Consider the following 15,107-nt stretch of genomic DNA (forward strand, 5'->3'; position numbering starts at 1 on the left):
TACAATGCCAATGTGAAATAAGTTAGTCTATTTAATTTACTGATTTTCGTCAGAAAATTAAAGTGAGTGTTGGCTATAAAATTACTTATTTTAACTTCAAACTAGTTTGAATTATATGCATGCATGCATGCATATTGTAAATTGTAGCGAAAGCTTATATGGGTAGAAACAACCTAATCGGTTGAAATAGTTAAATTGTTGAAAGTGATACTCCTTAAATAGCTAAGTAACACTTTGTCTAGTACCTATAAATATTCTCATTTTTTACTTTAAAATGATGGAATGGAAAACACAGAAATTGGTTTAAAGTTGAGAAACGCTTTTTGATTCTTTAAACCCAAGAAGGGGTTAGAAGACTTGTTGACTTGTTTTCTTCCAGTTCTATATTCAAAATCTTTCCTTTAGGTTTTGTTTCACTCATAGATAATGTCTTTGTGGTTCACCAGGCGAAGCTAGGATTTCGAATGGATGGTGTCATAAAACAATATCAAAATGTATCAAGTTTCAAAGATTTAATTGTCAAAGTATGATTTAGTAATATATAAAGAATCAAGTTAGCTTCTAACGATATTCTTATGAACGCTTCGTAATTGCACTATGAATCATATTAAATCATGACTAATAAATGATATAAACATAAAATTTTAAGAATAATATCCTAAGATTTTAGATAGCGAAAAGGATAACTAATAAATATAAATATAATGATGGTTAGATTAAGTAAACAATTTTCGGGGATTCTGTTTTAAGGGTGATTAACGGTCCACGACTCTCTACGGCTCTTCTTCAACGGAAAAATAAACTTTGTACCATAGCTATGTCAAGTGAACTATATACTAAGTATTATTTTATTATTATTATTGTTAATGTTAAATGTTAAATTATCACTCCGTAATTGTTAATGTTATGTTATTATTATTATTATTATTATTATTATTATTATTATTATTATTATTATTATTATTATTATTATTATAAAATTGTTATGATAATAATAATAATTGTGCAAGTATGGAACTACAATAATGCAAGTATGGATAGTCAATTTTGGTACAATTTTATAGTCAACTTGGGGTCACTTCCATAGTATCTTTTTGTAGTATAAATACCCATGAGTTATGCTTGTAAAGATGTACCATTTCTCACACTTACATCCATAGTGTTTCTTCCTTTCTCTCTTTACTCATATATTCTTGTTCTTAAGATTTTCAAAGTCTATATTCAAGAACCAATCCACTAAAGGTAGTTATAAGCCTACTGAATTATAACACGTTATCAGCACGAAGTGCTCCGTATAAACAAGGTTTATCTAAGCAAGTACAAGTCACTAATCAAGATAAATATTCAAGTCCGGCAGTACGCTGCTTCGAACCGGTGTACCCTGGGAACAGACGTCGAATCTGTTTAAGGGAATTGTGTCAAACACAAGCCCGGTTCCACTGGTTTTGTTATTCTTTTGCAGATTTCGGAACCGCAGAGTACCTGTTCAACCTATTTGTGGTATGATCGTTTCAATCTTTGTTCATAATCTGATTATTTGTTATGATTGCTTATAGTTAGATTATACATGTTTAAAATCCGTTTAACATGAGAAGTTTATCTGATTCAGTTTCATAACAATTTCCTTACAATCTTAAACAGACTCGATAAACGAAACTGAGCTTTTATAAACAACAGATCATTCGTTGGTCAAAAGGTTTTATAAGACAAACTGACTTGTTCGTTTATTTTCGATAAACACCGGTGCCGTTTTTTTATCCACGGTCCACTTTTATGAACATACAGCATATAAAATTCTTTGTAATATGTATATAAAATATATATCCTATTGATTTGATAGGTATTGGCTGTAAACACCTATGTTGAAACTATTATTACTTTATTATTATATGTCCTTTATGACCATAATAATGGATTTTCAATATATGATATCGTTTGATTTAATATATCGATTATCTACCACATGTATCAGATAGTGTACAGACAGCTTTTGGGTAGATTTTTATTTTGTATTTATGTGTTGATAAATAAAAAATCTCCAATAGTTAACGTACATATTTATTTTGCGGATACTTTGGGTGGTCATAAATTTGCCGAGTTGGTTATAAATTAGTCAATATTGATAATTTATGTATATCTTACTTAAAAGTTGCCTGAAAAAGAGATGCTCACTATCGTTTCTAAAATCGGAATATATAAACTCGTTTGACAGAGTTCACTATTTATTCTGTTGGTTTGTGGATTAGTTATTTGTTGCATAAATAATATAGACATAAAGATATATAGAGATTATATATATTGTATAGATTATTATTTTGTTGCAAATAATGGTTCATTTGATTTATATGAATTATTGATATGGATTATTTTTATATTAACGTATAAAGATAAAGATGATGATAGTGGGGCTATTTATAATTGTGCTAGTGTAGTTGTTGAGCATAGTTGTTGATGATATGCTATACTGCATAATGCTAAATTAATCATTCTGTCCATATGTGTTCCTAATGTATTCCTTGATTATATGGTTTAAATTAATATGTATGGTTTAAATTAATATGATTTCATCAAGGCTATGTGATAATGATCTTGTTGAATACATTTTCATGGGTCCACTTAGATAATGGGTAATTGGATATCTTGTAAATATGCGTGGGCCTCTTTAATTTAAAGACTTGTACTGACTATTACACATATACGAGTATTTGAATAATGGTCAACCACTAGATATAATGGTCAATAAGAGTATGCCATGGAATTAGATACAATTAAACTGGTTGTTAATTTTAGTGACCATATAACTGCTTATATGCTTTTGTATTTGAACTGCTTTTATGAACAACTAATTGGTTTAAAAGATTCGTCTGAAAATATCTAATTCTTTATGCATATGTTGTAAATGGTAATGGTAATGCATATGTCTATTTACTATGGTCAAAACTCAAAAGTATTATTGTATTATAATAATATAATAATATATGTCAATTATGATCAGAATGGTGAGATGTTTTTATTAAACTAACATATCATATGTGATTATTTTGTAGCCATTACGAATGCACGATCATATAAATCAATAGTCATGGATTTTTTTAGTCTATATCTATTTGTGATTATGACATGTCCATTGTGATTGTAGATAACAAAATTCTATCTTTGAAATATATCCATTCTAGAGTTTATATCAGCCCATAATTGATCATGACCTCTACTACTGTTGTTTTTGGAGGGAGTATTAGATATGAGCATGCTTATTTGCTTTATATTGTTTTGCTATATGCATACATAAGGTTAATGATATATGTTGATCATGTATGATTGACATTGTGGGGTTCATTGAGTAAGTTGTCCCCACTTCGAGCATGCATGCTCGGTTCTCTCATGCCGAGAAATCGGAAAAGTTTACTAGTGTGAACTTCATGTGTTAATAGTAAAAGATGTTCTTTTATCTGGCAAAGTTGAATCTTGCGAGGTTCTTGGCTGAACCACTCCCCAAATTAATGAAAGGGAAGATGATGCTCAAATTGTGAGCGTGATTAAAGTTTGGAATCATTTGAATTCCTTGTGCGTAACTATTTCTTGAATACATGAACATCTTATTTAGCTCTACAAATAAGTCCCAAAAGAAAAGAAAACGAGAGTGAATCTGTTGAAAAATCTTAATTAAATAAACCATGAGCTACCTTGAGACTTGAATGGTTTGAATTTTCTAAGATTCCTAGCTTGTTATGTATCACTCATAAATAAATGGTTTTAGACCATAACGCATATGATTAAAAGCGCATATGATAAAAAGCACATATGATGATTAATGAAAACCACATATGGTGATTAATGAAAAACCATTAATTAAAAGCACATATGGTGATTAATGAAAAGCACATATGGTGATTAATGAAAAGCACATATGGTGATTAATGAAAAACACATTGAGAAAGAATCACCAATGTTTCTTGAAAGAATTCAAGGTGATATATATGGGGACATGCAAATTTACATGCTGCGATATTATTTCACTTTTGACAAAGTGCAACTCATAAATATTCTCCCCTACAACTTGATTTTGGCCGAGAGCTAAATATTTCCCACCATTAGAACATTTGATTGTGCAGTGTATATTCTAGTTACACAACCACAACGCACTAAAATGGGTCCTCAAAGGAGGATGGGGATATATATATATATTAAATATGAAACATCTTCAATTATAAGATATATTGAACCTATAACGGATAATGTTTTTACAGCACGTTTTGCTGATTATCATTGTTCCCTAGATTAGGGAGAGAAATGAAAAATAAAGAAAAGGATGTTTCATGGTGTGAACATAAATTAATGTATCTTGATCATCGCACAAAAGAATGCGAAAAGAAAGTTAAAAAAAATAAATAATGCATATGCAAGAACTTGCAAATAAATTACCTGATGCATTTACAGATACAAAAAGGAGTGACTAAATCATGTATACCAGCAGTAAATGCTTCAGCTAGAATTGAAATTCTAAAAGTTGGAAATGTCACTCATGAGTCTTTGCCACGCCTGAAACGTGGGAGACCAATTGGTTCCAAAGATAAAAATCCTCGAAAAGAAAAATCAGCTGATAATGAGGTAAAAGAAAGTGTTCAAGAAGAACCACAAATCAATATTCCTTCTGCAGAGGGTATTGATAAATGTAAATACATAAATTGCAATAAATTATGCAATAATATGGAATCGAAATGGAATGACAAATATTGATGAGAATTTTTCATATAATGACATCATGAATAAAGATGATGAGCTGAAACCAAAATCTGTCATTGAATGTCAAAATAGACATGACTATATACGAGCTGAATTAGAATTGCTCAATAAAAGAAAAGTTTTCGGATAAATCATTTTCACTTTAAAGATGTGAAACGTATGGGACACAAATGAATTTTTACCCGAAAAGGAAATGAGAAAAATGAAGTTACAAGGTAAAGCTATACTTGTAACTCAAGATTTTTCTCAAAGACCAGGAATTGATTATGAGGAAACTTATTCTCCTGTTATGGATGCAATTACTTTTAGATACTTAATCATCCTGGCAGTTTCTAAAAATTTAGAAATGCATCTCATGGATGTTGTGACTGCTTATCTATATGGATCACTTGATAGTGATATATATATATATGAAGATACCTGAAAGATTTAAGGTATCAGAAGCAACCAATGCAAAACTTAAAGAAATGTACTCAATCAAGTTACAAAGGTCTTTATATGGGTTGAAACAATCGGGTTGCATGTGGTATAAACGATTAAGTGATTACTTGATAAGCAAAGGGTATACAAATAATTATATTTGCCCATGTGTATTCATTAAGAAAACAACATCCGGATATGTGATCATAGCTGTTTATGTCGATGATCTTAACATCATAGGTACAAATAAAGAGATCCATGAAGCCATTCAACTTCTAAAGAAAGAATTTGAAATGAAAGATCTCGGAAAAACCAAGTATTACCTTGGTTTACAAATTGAGCATATGCCTAATGGTTTACTTGTACATCAAACAACATATACTGAAAAGATTTTGAAACATTTTAATATGGACAAGACAAAACCATTAAGTACTCCTATGGTTGTTAGATCACTCAATGTTGAAGCTGATCCATTTCGTCCATGTGAAGATCATGAAGATATTCTGGGACCAGAAGTACCATAACTTAGGGCAATTGGAGCTCTTATGTATATCTTACAAATTATACAAGACCTGACATTTCTTTTGCAGTTAATTTGTTGATGCAGGTTATTTATCTGATCCACATAAAGCTAAATCTCAAACTGGATATGTATTCCTAAATGGAGGTACTGCAATATCATGGCGTTCTAAAAAACAAACACTTGTTGCAACATCATCAAATCATGCCGAAGTGATTGCATTACATGAAGCTACTTGGGAATGTTTTTGGTTGAGATCAATGACACAACTCATTACTTATTCTTGTGGACTAGAACCCGATAAAAGTCCAACATCTATCTATGAAGATAATGCAGCTTGCATAGCACAAATGAAAGAATGATATATCAAAAGTGACCGAACAAAACACATACCTCCTAGATTCTTCTCATACACTCAAGACATCATTAAGGACAACTAGATTGAAATGATATATGTTCAATCCATCAAAACTCTGCTGATCTTTTCACCAAAGCACTTTCAACTGCTATTTTCAGAACGCATGTTCACAATATTGGCATGAGGCAAGTTCAAAAGATGTAACAGCTCAGCAATGTCTACTTGAGGGGGAGTCAACTATATGCTGCACTCTTTTTCCCTTAGCTAAAGTTTTTATCCCACTGGGTTTTTCTTTGGCCAAGGTTTTTAACGAGGCAGTAACTTACAGTTGATCTTTAACAAACAAAATTGCTATCCAAGGGGGAGTGTTATGATAATAATAATAATTGTGCAAGTATGGAACTACAATAATGCAAGTATGGATAGTCAATTTTGGTACAATTTTATAGTCAACTTGGGGTCACTTCCATAGTATCTTTTTGTAGTATAAATACCCATGAGTTATGCTTGTAAAGATGTACCATTTCTCACACTTACATCCATAGTGTTTCTTCCTTTCTCTCTTTACTCATATATTCTTGTTCTTAAGATTTTCAAAGTCTATATTCAAGAACCAATCCACTAAAGGTAGTTATAAGCCTACTGAATTATAACAAAAATTATAATATAACTCGAATATGTCTAGTGCAAATGTGCAATAGAGGCTTCCCAGTAATATTTTAAACTTCAATGTATAATTGGGCCGGATATTATCAAAAAAATATGGGTTGTCCTTGTATGTACTCTATTTTCAATCCCATTCCAAGACTTTAAAAGAGCATTACAGTAATATTATCAGTATGGGATGGGGTCAAGTTTTGAAATAATATTAAACTTCAACTGTATTATATATATAAAATGGGAATGATTCTCACACACTGTTTTTTGATCCTCACACGCCCTTTTACCCTATTATTAGGGAGGAGTTAAAGTAAATTGGTGTGTGAGGATAAAAAACAGTGTGTGAGAATCATCCCCTATATAAAATTACATGCTTGTAAAAAAATTCATTGCTGTCAATTGACACCACAAACATATGTGTGGCTCCGCCACTAAAAATCACCTTTCACCTTTTACTTTAATAATAGACCCATAATTCAAAACGAATTCATTTTCCATCGAATCATTTTTATTAGAACAAAGAATAAAGTTGTACTTAACTACACTTTTAACCTCATTGCTGTGGAAACTACTCTTAAGCGCGTTGATTAGCAGATTGAAACAGAACATGATTTAATTAGAATTAGATTGCACTCCATTTACTTTCTGCATCATTAAGTCTCGCATAGGATTGGATATACGTAACGGTTTCTGTGCCTTGTCGGAAGTTTAAAAAATGTAAAGTTTGCATCTGTTTTTCATTCTACTCTTCCATAATAGTTACGTAGAAATATACTGTTTTAAATCTACTGTTTCTATACTAGTTAGCTGAGGCTGATTTCGAAACAACAGCCATGATTACTTGTATGTTCAAATCTGCATAACAGTACCTTTTACATGTCATTGCATAATCAAGACCGATAATTGTGTATCAAATATTGCTTTTCATAACTATTTTAAAGTAACAAGGTGAATGGTTCACCAGGGTTAAATTTCTTTCATATGCTTCCTTTACTCCGATACTTTTATTACAATTATGATACATTACTGTTTGTTTTACAGGTTTTAGGAGTGGCTTAGAATCATAAGTAGCAACCTTACATAAGTAGCTCTATTTTTTTTTTTTCATAAGCTACTATGAGTAGCTTATTTTTAGGAGTTTATGATTTTCATAAGCTCTAATTTTTATGTCTACCAAACGAAGTTTATGACTCGAGCTTATTAGAATCATAAGCTCAATCTCATATAAGCTTCATGTCTACCAAACACACACTTAATGCATTTTAAATTGTGGACAATGAGCTTCATGTGATTGTGTTTGAAGTACGGAAGTAAAGGATGTCCAACCGGTTACATGTTTGATTGATGAAAAATCAAGCGAATGATTATCTAGGTCGAGCAGAGCAAACACATAATTATAATATAATTATTATTTTCCATAAAATAAAAAAATAACTAGCTGGTTGAACTTTGATCATGTTTTCTAACCCCACATACAAGAATTAAAAAAAAAAAAAAAAAAAGTAACAGTAACACAGATTAAAAGTGACTCCCCAAATTGTAAAAAAAACCCGATTACACCGGATTAATCACCAATTACTCCCTTTTAATAGTCTTTTTAATAGCAGCCCGTTCCAATTTTTTAAAATCCGGTTAATTAATCAGTCGATAACATCAGATCAATATCGTATTTGTTGATCAAAGTCGGTCAAAGTCAATATTTGTTAACATTTTAAAAAGAATTTAAACTAGAACTATAGAGATTATAAAAAAAAATGAACGATTTTAGACAATTATGTTAAATTTTATATTTATAATTTTCTTCTGTACCTACACATAAAATTTTGAAATTTAATATTTAAATGTATAAAAGTATAACCGGATTAAATCCCTGAATTGTTGAACTCCTTTCAAAGTCTCAACCGATTACACCCGAGTTCAAAGTCTCTACCGATTACACCCGAGTTCAAAGTCTCTACCGATTACACCCGAGTCTTGGAACCTAAACCAGTACAACCTAAAATTTGTTTTGCTCACTAAAAATTAGATTACTTCACAATGACAATCTTATCATTTTAACATCCAGGCCACTGATGCTGATGCCCATATCTGAGTGCTTCCTCAGATTAAAACTAGATATGGATTGGCACGCGCGATGCGGCGGGGCCTTTCCGGCAACGCATTCACGTTTAACGTGGCGTTATATACTTACAGAACCAAAAACGCGACGATGAGGGTGTGGTTGGATCCACGTGATTAGTACCTAGTGTACCTAATCGCCTGCACATTTTTAGAACCAGGAAAATCACGTAAAAAAGGAAGACGGGACCATGGGTGTGATGTAGTTAGTTTGGCTCGTTTATTGTACATCTGTGTATATGTATGGAAAATAGCCCGAAATATTTAGCGTTTTCTAAAAAGCGTCCGTTTCGCGCGTACTTGGTTTTGTTGTGTTCGTAATTTTTTTCCGAGTTAAACGGTGATGTCGGAGGAATTGAACTCGCAGCGAGCGGGAAGATACGACCCGTTAAAAATGTGGGTGGAGTTTTTTAAAAAGGATATTAATTTTACAATTTTAACCTCTGCAAATTTGGCATGTTTAACATTGTTCAGAGTGTGAATATGTTTTGTATTGTCGTTTTTTTCCTAATTGAATGACCAAATGTTACACGTCAATTAGTATATAAAAAAAAATTATTTTATCAAAGGAAATCTTCCACGGCAATTATGTAAATAAAAAAGCATAAACTTTTGCAAATACAAAGATGTGAGACAATTCACATGTACAACTTAATTTAACTCGAAAGTATAAAAGACTAAGGGCATACAAAATTACAAAGGACATTGAGTTTGTGGATATCATGTGTAAACACTATCAAAATAATTTAAAATGGTGTTGGTTGTTCACAAGAATCAATTGAAGAAACTGAGTATTTGGAATGAGTAATGACTCCGATTCTGAAGTTACATCCTGAAAACATACAGCATTTACATTAGTTAATTTTTTTTATAGAAGTGTAAAGTAATACTCCGTATATGTGTGTATCCTATTTATATTTAGATTTACATTTACATTTACATTTTCTACTAATAGTAACTAGTTAAAGACCCGCGAATTCGCAGGATTTTTAAAGAATTTTGTTATAGAAAAGTAGAAACAAAATGGGTATAACCTTATAAATAAAAATATTATATAGGTATAACGTTAAAGACCTGCTAATTCACGGGGTTTTTTAAAGAATTTTTGTTATAGTAACGTAGAAAAGGGGCTTTTATACTAATGTTGGAGCCTTGATTATCAGCTGTTTTCCTTAGAGATATGATGGGTAGTACTTTGCGCTACATTAAATTATGATTTCTTGCAAATAATTTGGTCTTAACATTATAAGATTTTCATATTTACAGGAAGTGAATGGAAGAAGAGTGTTATGTGTAATTTAGTTGACATTAGATAGTGGTACTAATATGGTGTGGGTCAAAGATGAACTTTTTGATTATATTCGTACTTATTCTCATTCATGGTTGATTTCTAGAAGCAAGGATAAAATTAGTTGGAATAATTGGGTTATTAAACCTTTGTAATTTGTACGTTGTTTTTGTTTGCCTTCTAGTTTCTTGCTAGAGGTGAATTTTTAATATAATCGCCGTTCAAAAAAAATATGGTGTGGGTCAAATGGCCAATTCCTAATTTTCATCTCAGGCATAGCTACAAAAAAAATTTATTCGCAATGAAAAATCGTACAGACCATGAAACAGAAAAGAAAGAAAAGACTCTAAAAGGAAAGTTCGCAAGACTGTGACTCATTACAAAATGCTCTACACCAATTGTGATGCAGTCAGCCGAACTCGACCAGCCTGACTGCGACTCATTCTAACAGAACCATATCAACCTTTTAAATATCATATTTTATAAGATGGTTGTCTTTCTTACATTAGGAACAATTGGGACATTACACAAATCCAAACCTAAAATAAATGTTACTCAAACATAGACCAACTTAATTATATGTAAAACTAACCAATGGACTGAAATTGATAGTGGGCCAATCTAGACAAATGTATAATTCATGTCTTTACACATACATCAAATCAAATGTATGATTAATATAACAAATAAATTATACGAAAGGCGAACACTATATACAACACTATCGTTAATAGAAAAAAGACTAACATTGACAACTATTAAATTTGAATTTTCGCAGTTTGAAGACTTTAGATTGACGATTGAGCAGAGTAAATCTCACCTACAATACAATAGCACATTAGATAATTTAATGATGGATAAAAAATAGTAAACATAAAATCTAACCAAATGTAATATTGTGACGACCCGAAAATTTCCGATCAAATTTAAACTTAATCTTTAAATGATTTCGACACGATAAGCAAATTCTGTAATGTTGAGTCTCAAAAGTTTTGGAACTATATTAATGTAATCAATTACCCTTTGACTGTGCTCTACGATTCACGAACAAATTATATGTAAATAGATATGTATATATATATATACATATATATATACATATATACATATATGTATACATATATACATATATTTATATATATAGATATATATGTATACATATATACATATATGTATATATATACATATATACATATATGTATACATATATACATATATGTATACATATATACATATATGTATACATATATATATATACATATATGTATACATATATATGTATATATGTATACATATATATGTATATATGTATACATATATATCTATATATATAAATATATGTATATATGTATACATATATGTATATATGTATATATATATATATATATATATATATATATATATATATATATATATATATATATGGGGGATGATTCTCACACACATTTTTTTGATCCTCACACACCAATTGAGTATTATTAGAAGAGTAAAAAGTTAAAATAGGTGTGTGAGGATTAAAAAAGTGTGTGTGAGAATCATCCCCTATATATATATATATATATATATATATATATATATATATATATATATATATATATATATATATATATATATATATATAGGGGTAGGATCAAGAGGGAAGTAATCAATCGGGGGGAAGCGAGGGGAAGCAAAAACTTTTTTTTTTCTTTTTTGAAAAAACTTTGTTCACGAACATTATAGATGAGATGAAAATATGAACATTTAGTAGAGACACTTTGTGATAAATGTTTTTATTTTGGCGGAAAAACGCTCGAAGAAGTAATATATAACAATTATCGTGTTTTTCGAGCGTATTTTGAGGTTTTAGCTATTGGGGTTTAGCTATTAGGGTTTATAGGGTTTAGATATTAGGGTTTAGAAATTTTGGGTTTAGGGTTTAGATTTAGGGTTTAGATTTAGGATTTAGATTGAATTTTTAACACGAACGGTTTAGAGTTTAGGGTTTAGGCATAAACCCAAAACACCAAACCCTAAACTCTAAACCCTAAACCCTAAACTCTAAACCGGGCTAAATTTTACTTCACAAAATATGGAAAAAAAATTGTTCATATTCTTCACGAACAATATTATCTTGAATGTTATTTTTGTCGATCGTTTTTCCGCCTAAATAATGACATTCATCACGAAGTGTCTCTTCTAAATGTTCATATTTTCGTGTGATCTTGATGCCGGAAAAAAAAAATTTCAAAAAACGAAAAAAAATAAATTTGCTTCCCCCGCTTCCCCCCGATTGGTTACTTCCCCATTGATCCTGCCCCTATATATATATATATATATATATATATATATATATATATATATATATATATATATATATATATATATATATATATATTACAAAGTGATAAAATATAATATAAATTTAGATTTAAAACGATTTGTTATAAAGACTTAATATATTATTAAATGTATTTTAATAAATAACGAGAAGGTAATTTAAAGAAGCAAATGACCAAAACACTCGAACATACAAGATACATTTCGGGTAATATGGTTATTGGTAATGTAAGTTTATATTTTGACAAAGGTACGAGTCACGAAACGTAAAGTACAAGTTTTCTAAGCGTACGAAAGGACATTTGAAAAACTGAAACCGGGATATAAACCGGGCATCAACGTACAAGACAACGGAGCTATTGTTACAAGTCAACTATGCACGAGAATATAATATAATATATAATTAATTAAATAAAATATATATATTATATATAAATATAAAATTATGTCGACAAGCTAGTGAACAAAAATGTGTGAGCTGGAAATGCGCACCTTCGCGATCGCGGAGCTGTAAGGCATAAAAACTCCACGATCGCGGAGCTGTAAAAATCAGAAAAAGCCTATAAAAGGCACGAGCCTTCTGCTCTCGATTCATTCTTCAATCTATCTATCCATTCTTACTCTGTATTATAATTATATTATTATTATTATTATTATTATTATTATTATTATTATTATTATTATTATTAAGATTAATATTATTATTAATCTTATAGTTAGGAGTATTATTATACATAAAATATTACGACGAGGTTATGCCCAAACGATTTCGAAACAAGCTTTTCAAGCGGGATAGAACTAAGAAAAATATGGGTTATAGCTATGGAGGTTATGGGTAATGTTCGTGGGTATTGTTCGCAAGTCAAACCTAGTGTTTATCATCTCTGTTGCGTCTACGTACTTTCCTGTAATATTGAATCACAATATTGATACATGAGCATTCATATCTTATCTTTTTTATATTAATAGTGTATCCATGTCTAGTGCTCGAGTATATATATGTTTATGCATGCTTGTATGCTTTAATTTTGTCGTTAGACAGTTTATGATGAATCACGAATTTGATACATATGTTATTGATATAAGGTATATGATATGCATGTCGTTGGAAAGCTGTCGAAAAATTAATAACTTTTCATTTAGAAATCGTGTGTTTTCGAGAAACGGATTAAAATTTATGGTCAACTGAATTATGATTAATATTAATTGAAATTTTATTTGAAACTGTAAATTGATATTTAAACAACTTGTTTATGAGATTGATAAATTTTGAATTTCCAAATATTATTAATCGAGTAAATGAATTCTTATATAAGGCACGTCTTGTTGAACAATTGTCAAAGTTGACTGTGTTATCATGTTTTAAAGATTTATAAACACTATAATCTGATTTTACAAGTATTGAAAAACTATGTGAAATAATAAAATATTTTTGATTGCCATGATAATTCAAATATAATATAGCTCCTGAAATAAATAAACTTTTGAGTTTGATAAACTATAAATTCGTTCAATTATCAAGACTTATATTATGTTAATAAACATGTATAGATTTAAAGATCATATTGGGTCAGGTTGACTTTTGAGATGACGGTCTCGAGCATTAGGATTGTGATACACTATGACCTGACCTAGCATGTTAGACATGTATTGACCAACATATGTTCTCTAGGTTGAGATCTTTGGTTACTTTGCATTCCGAGTTTCGGTCACATTTCAATGAATGAATTTATGTGCTGCTAAGGTGAGTTTCATTTGCTCCCTTTTTAATTGCTTTTACAATCTATATTTTTGGACTGAGAATACATGCACTTTATTTTAAACGCAATGGATACAAGTACATACTAAATTCTACACCGAGTTTGAACCGAAAATCCCTTAGCTTTGGTAACTAGTAACTGCCGGTTATAAGAACTGTTGGGTGCGAGTAGTTATATATGGATCCATAGGGCTTGACATCCCCGTCTGTTCCAGGTATAGAAACCCTAGCCTGAACTATAAAACAGACGTATGCTATTTGAGTTTAGTACACGTTAGATTGCGTGTATTGTACATGTTGGTTGCATGTATGTTAAAACAGGGGTATTTATTATAACGTTAAAGCTTAATTACCAGGGTGCTCAATCTTGTAGAATATTTTGATAAACGTTTCTGAATGAAACAACTGAAATCTTGTAATCCACCTTTACATACAGATTATGCGCAACATTAAAACTATGAACTCACAAACCTTTGTGTTGACACTTTTAAGCATGTTTATTCTCAGGTTCCTAGAAGTCTTCCGCTGTTTGCTTATATGTGATACAAGATATGTGCATGGAGTCATACATGCTTTATTCGAGAAAATGTTTCATTCACAAAATCATCACCATGTATCTTATTTTGACTGCATTATCAACGGATGTAGTATTGTAAACTATTATTTACGGTGATTGTCTATATGTAGAAATCATCAAACATCAAAAACCATGGAATTTGATATTCAATTATGGTGTGCCTTTTCAAAAGAATGCAATGTTTACAGAACGTATCATGTAGATGTCAGTACCTCATTGTGAAATCGATGAATGATGTATTCGTCCAAATGGATTTGAACTGGTCATCACAAATATTGATGTAATGCTCTCTTGACATTTAACAATTAACATTTGAACATCATATCATAATAATAATGCTTGAAG

Source organism: Rutidosis leptorrhynchoides, chromosome 3 (assembly GCF_046630445.1).
Source record: "Rutidosis leptorrhynchoides isolate AG116_Rl617_1_P2 chromosome 3, CSIRO_AGI_Rlap_v1, whole genome shotgun sequence".
Taxonomy (NCBI): Eukaryota; Viridiplantae; Streptophyta; class Magnoliopsida; order Asterales; family Asteraceae; genus Rutidosis; species Rutidosis leptorrhynchoides.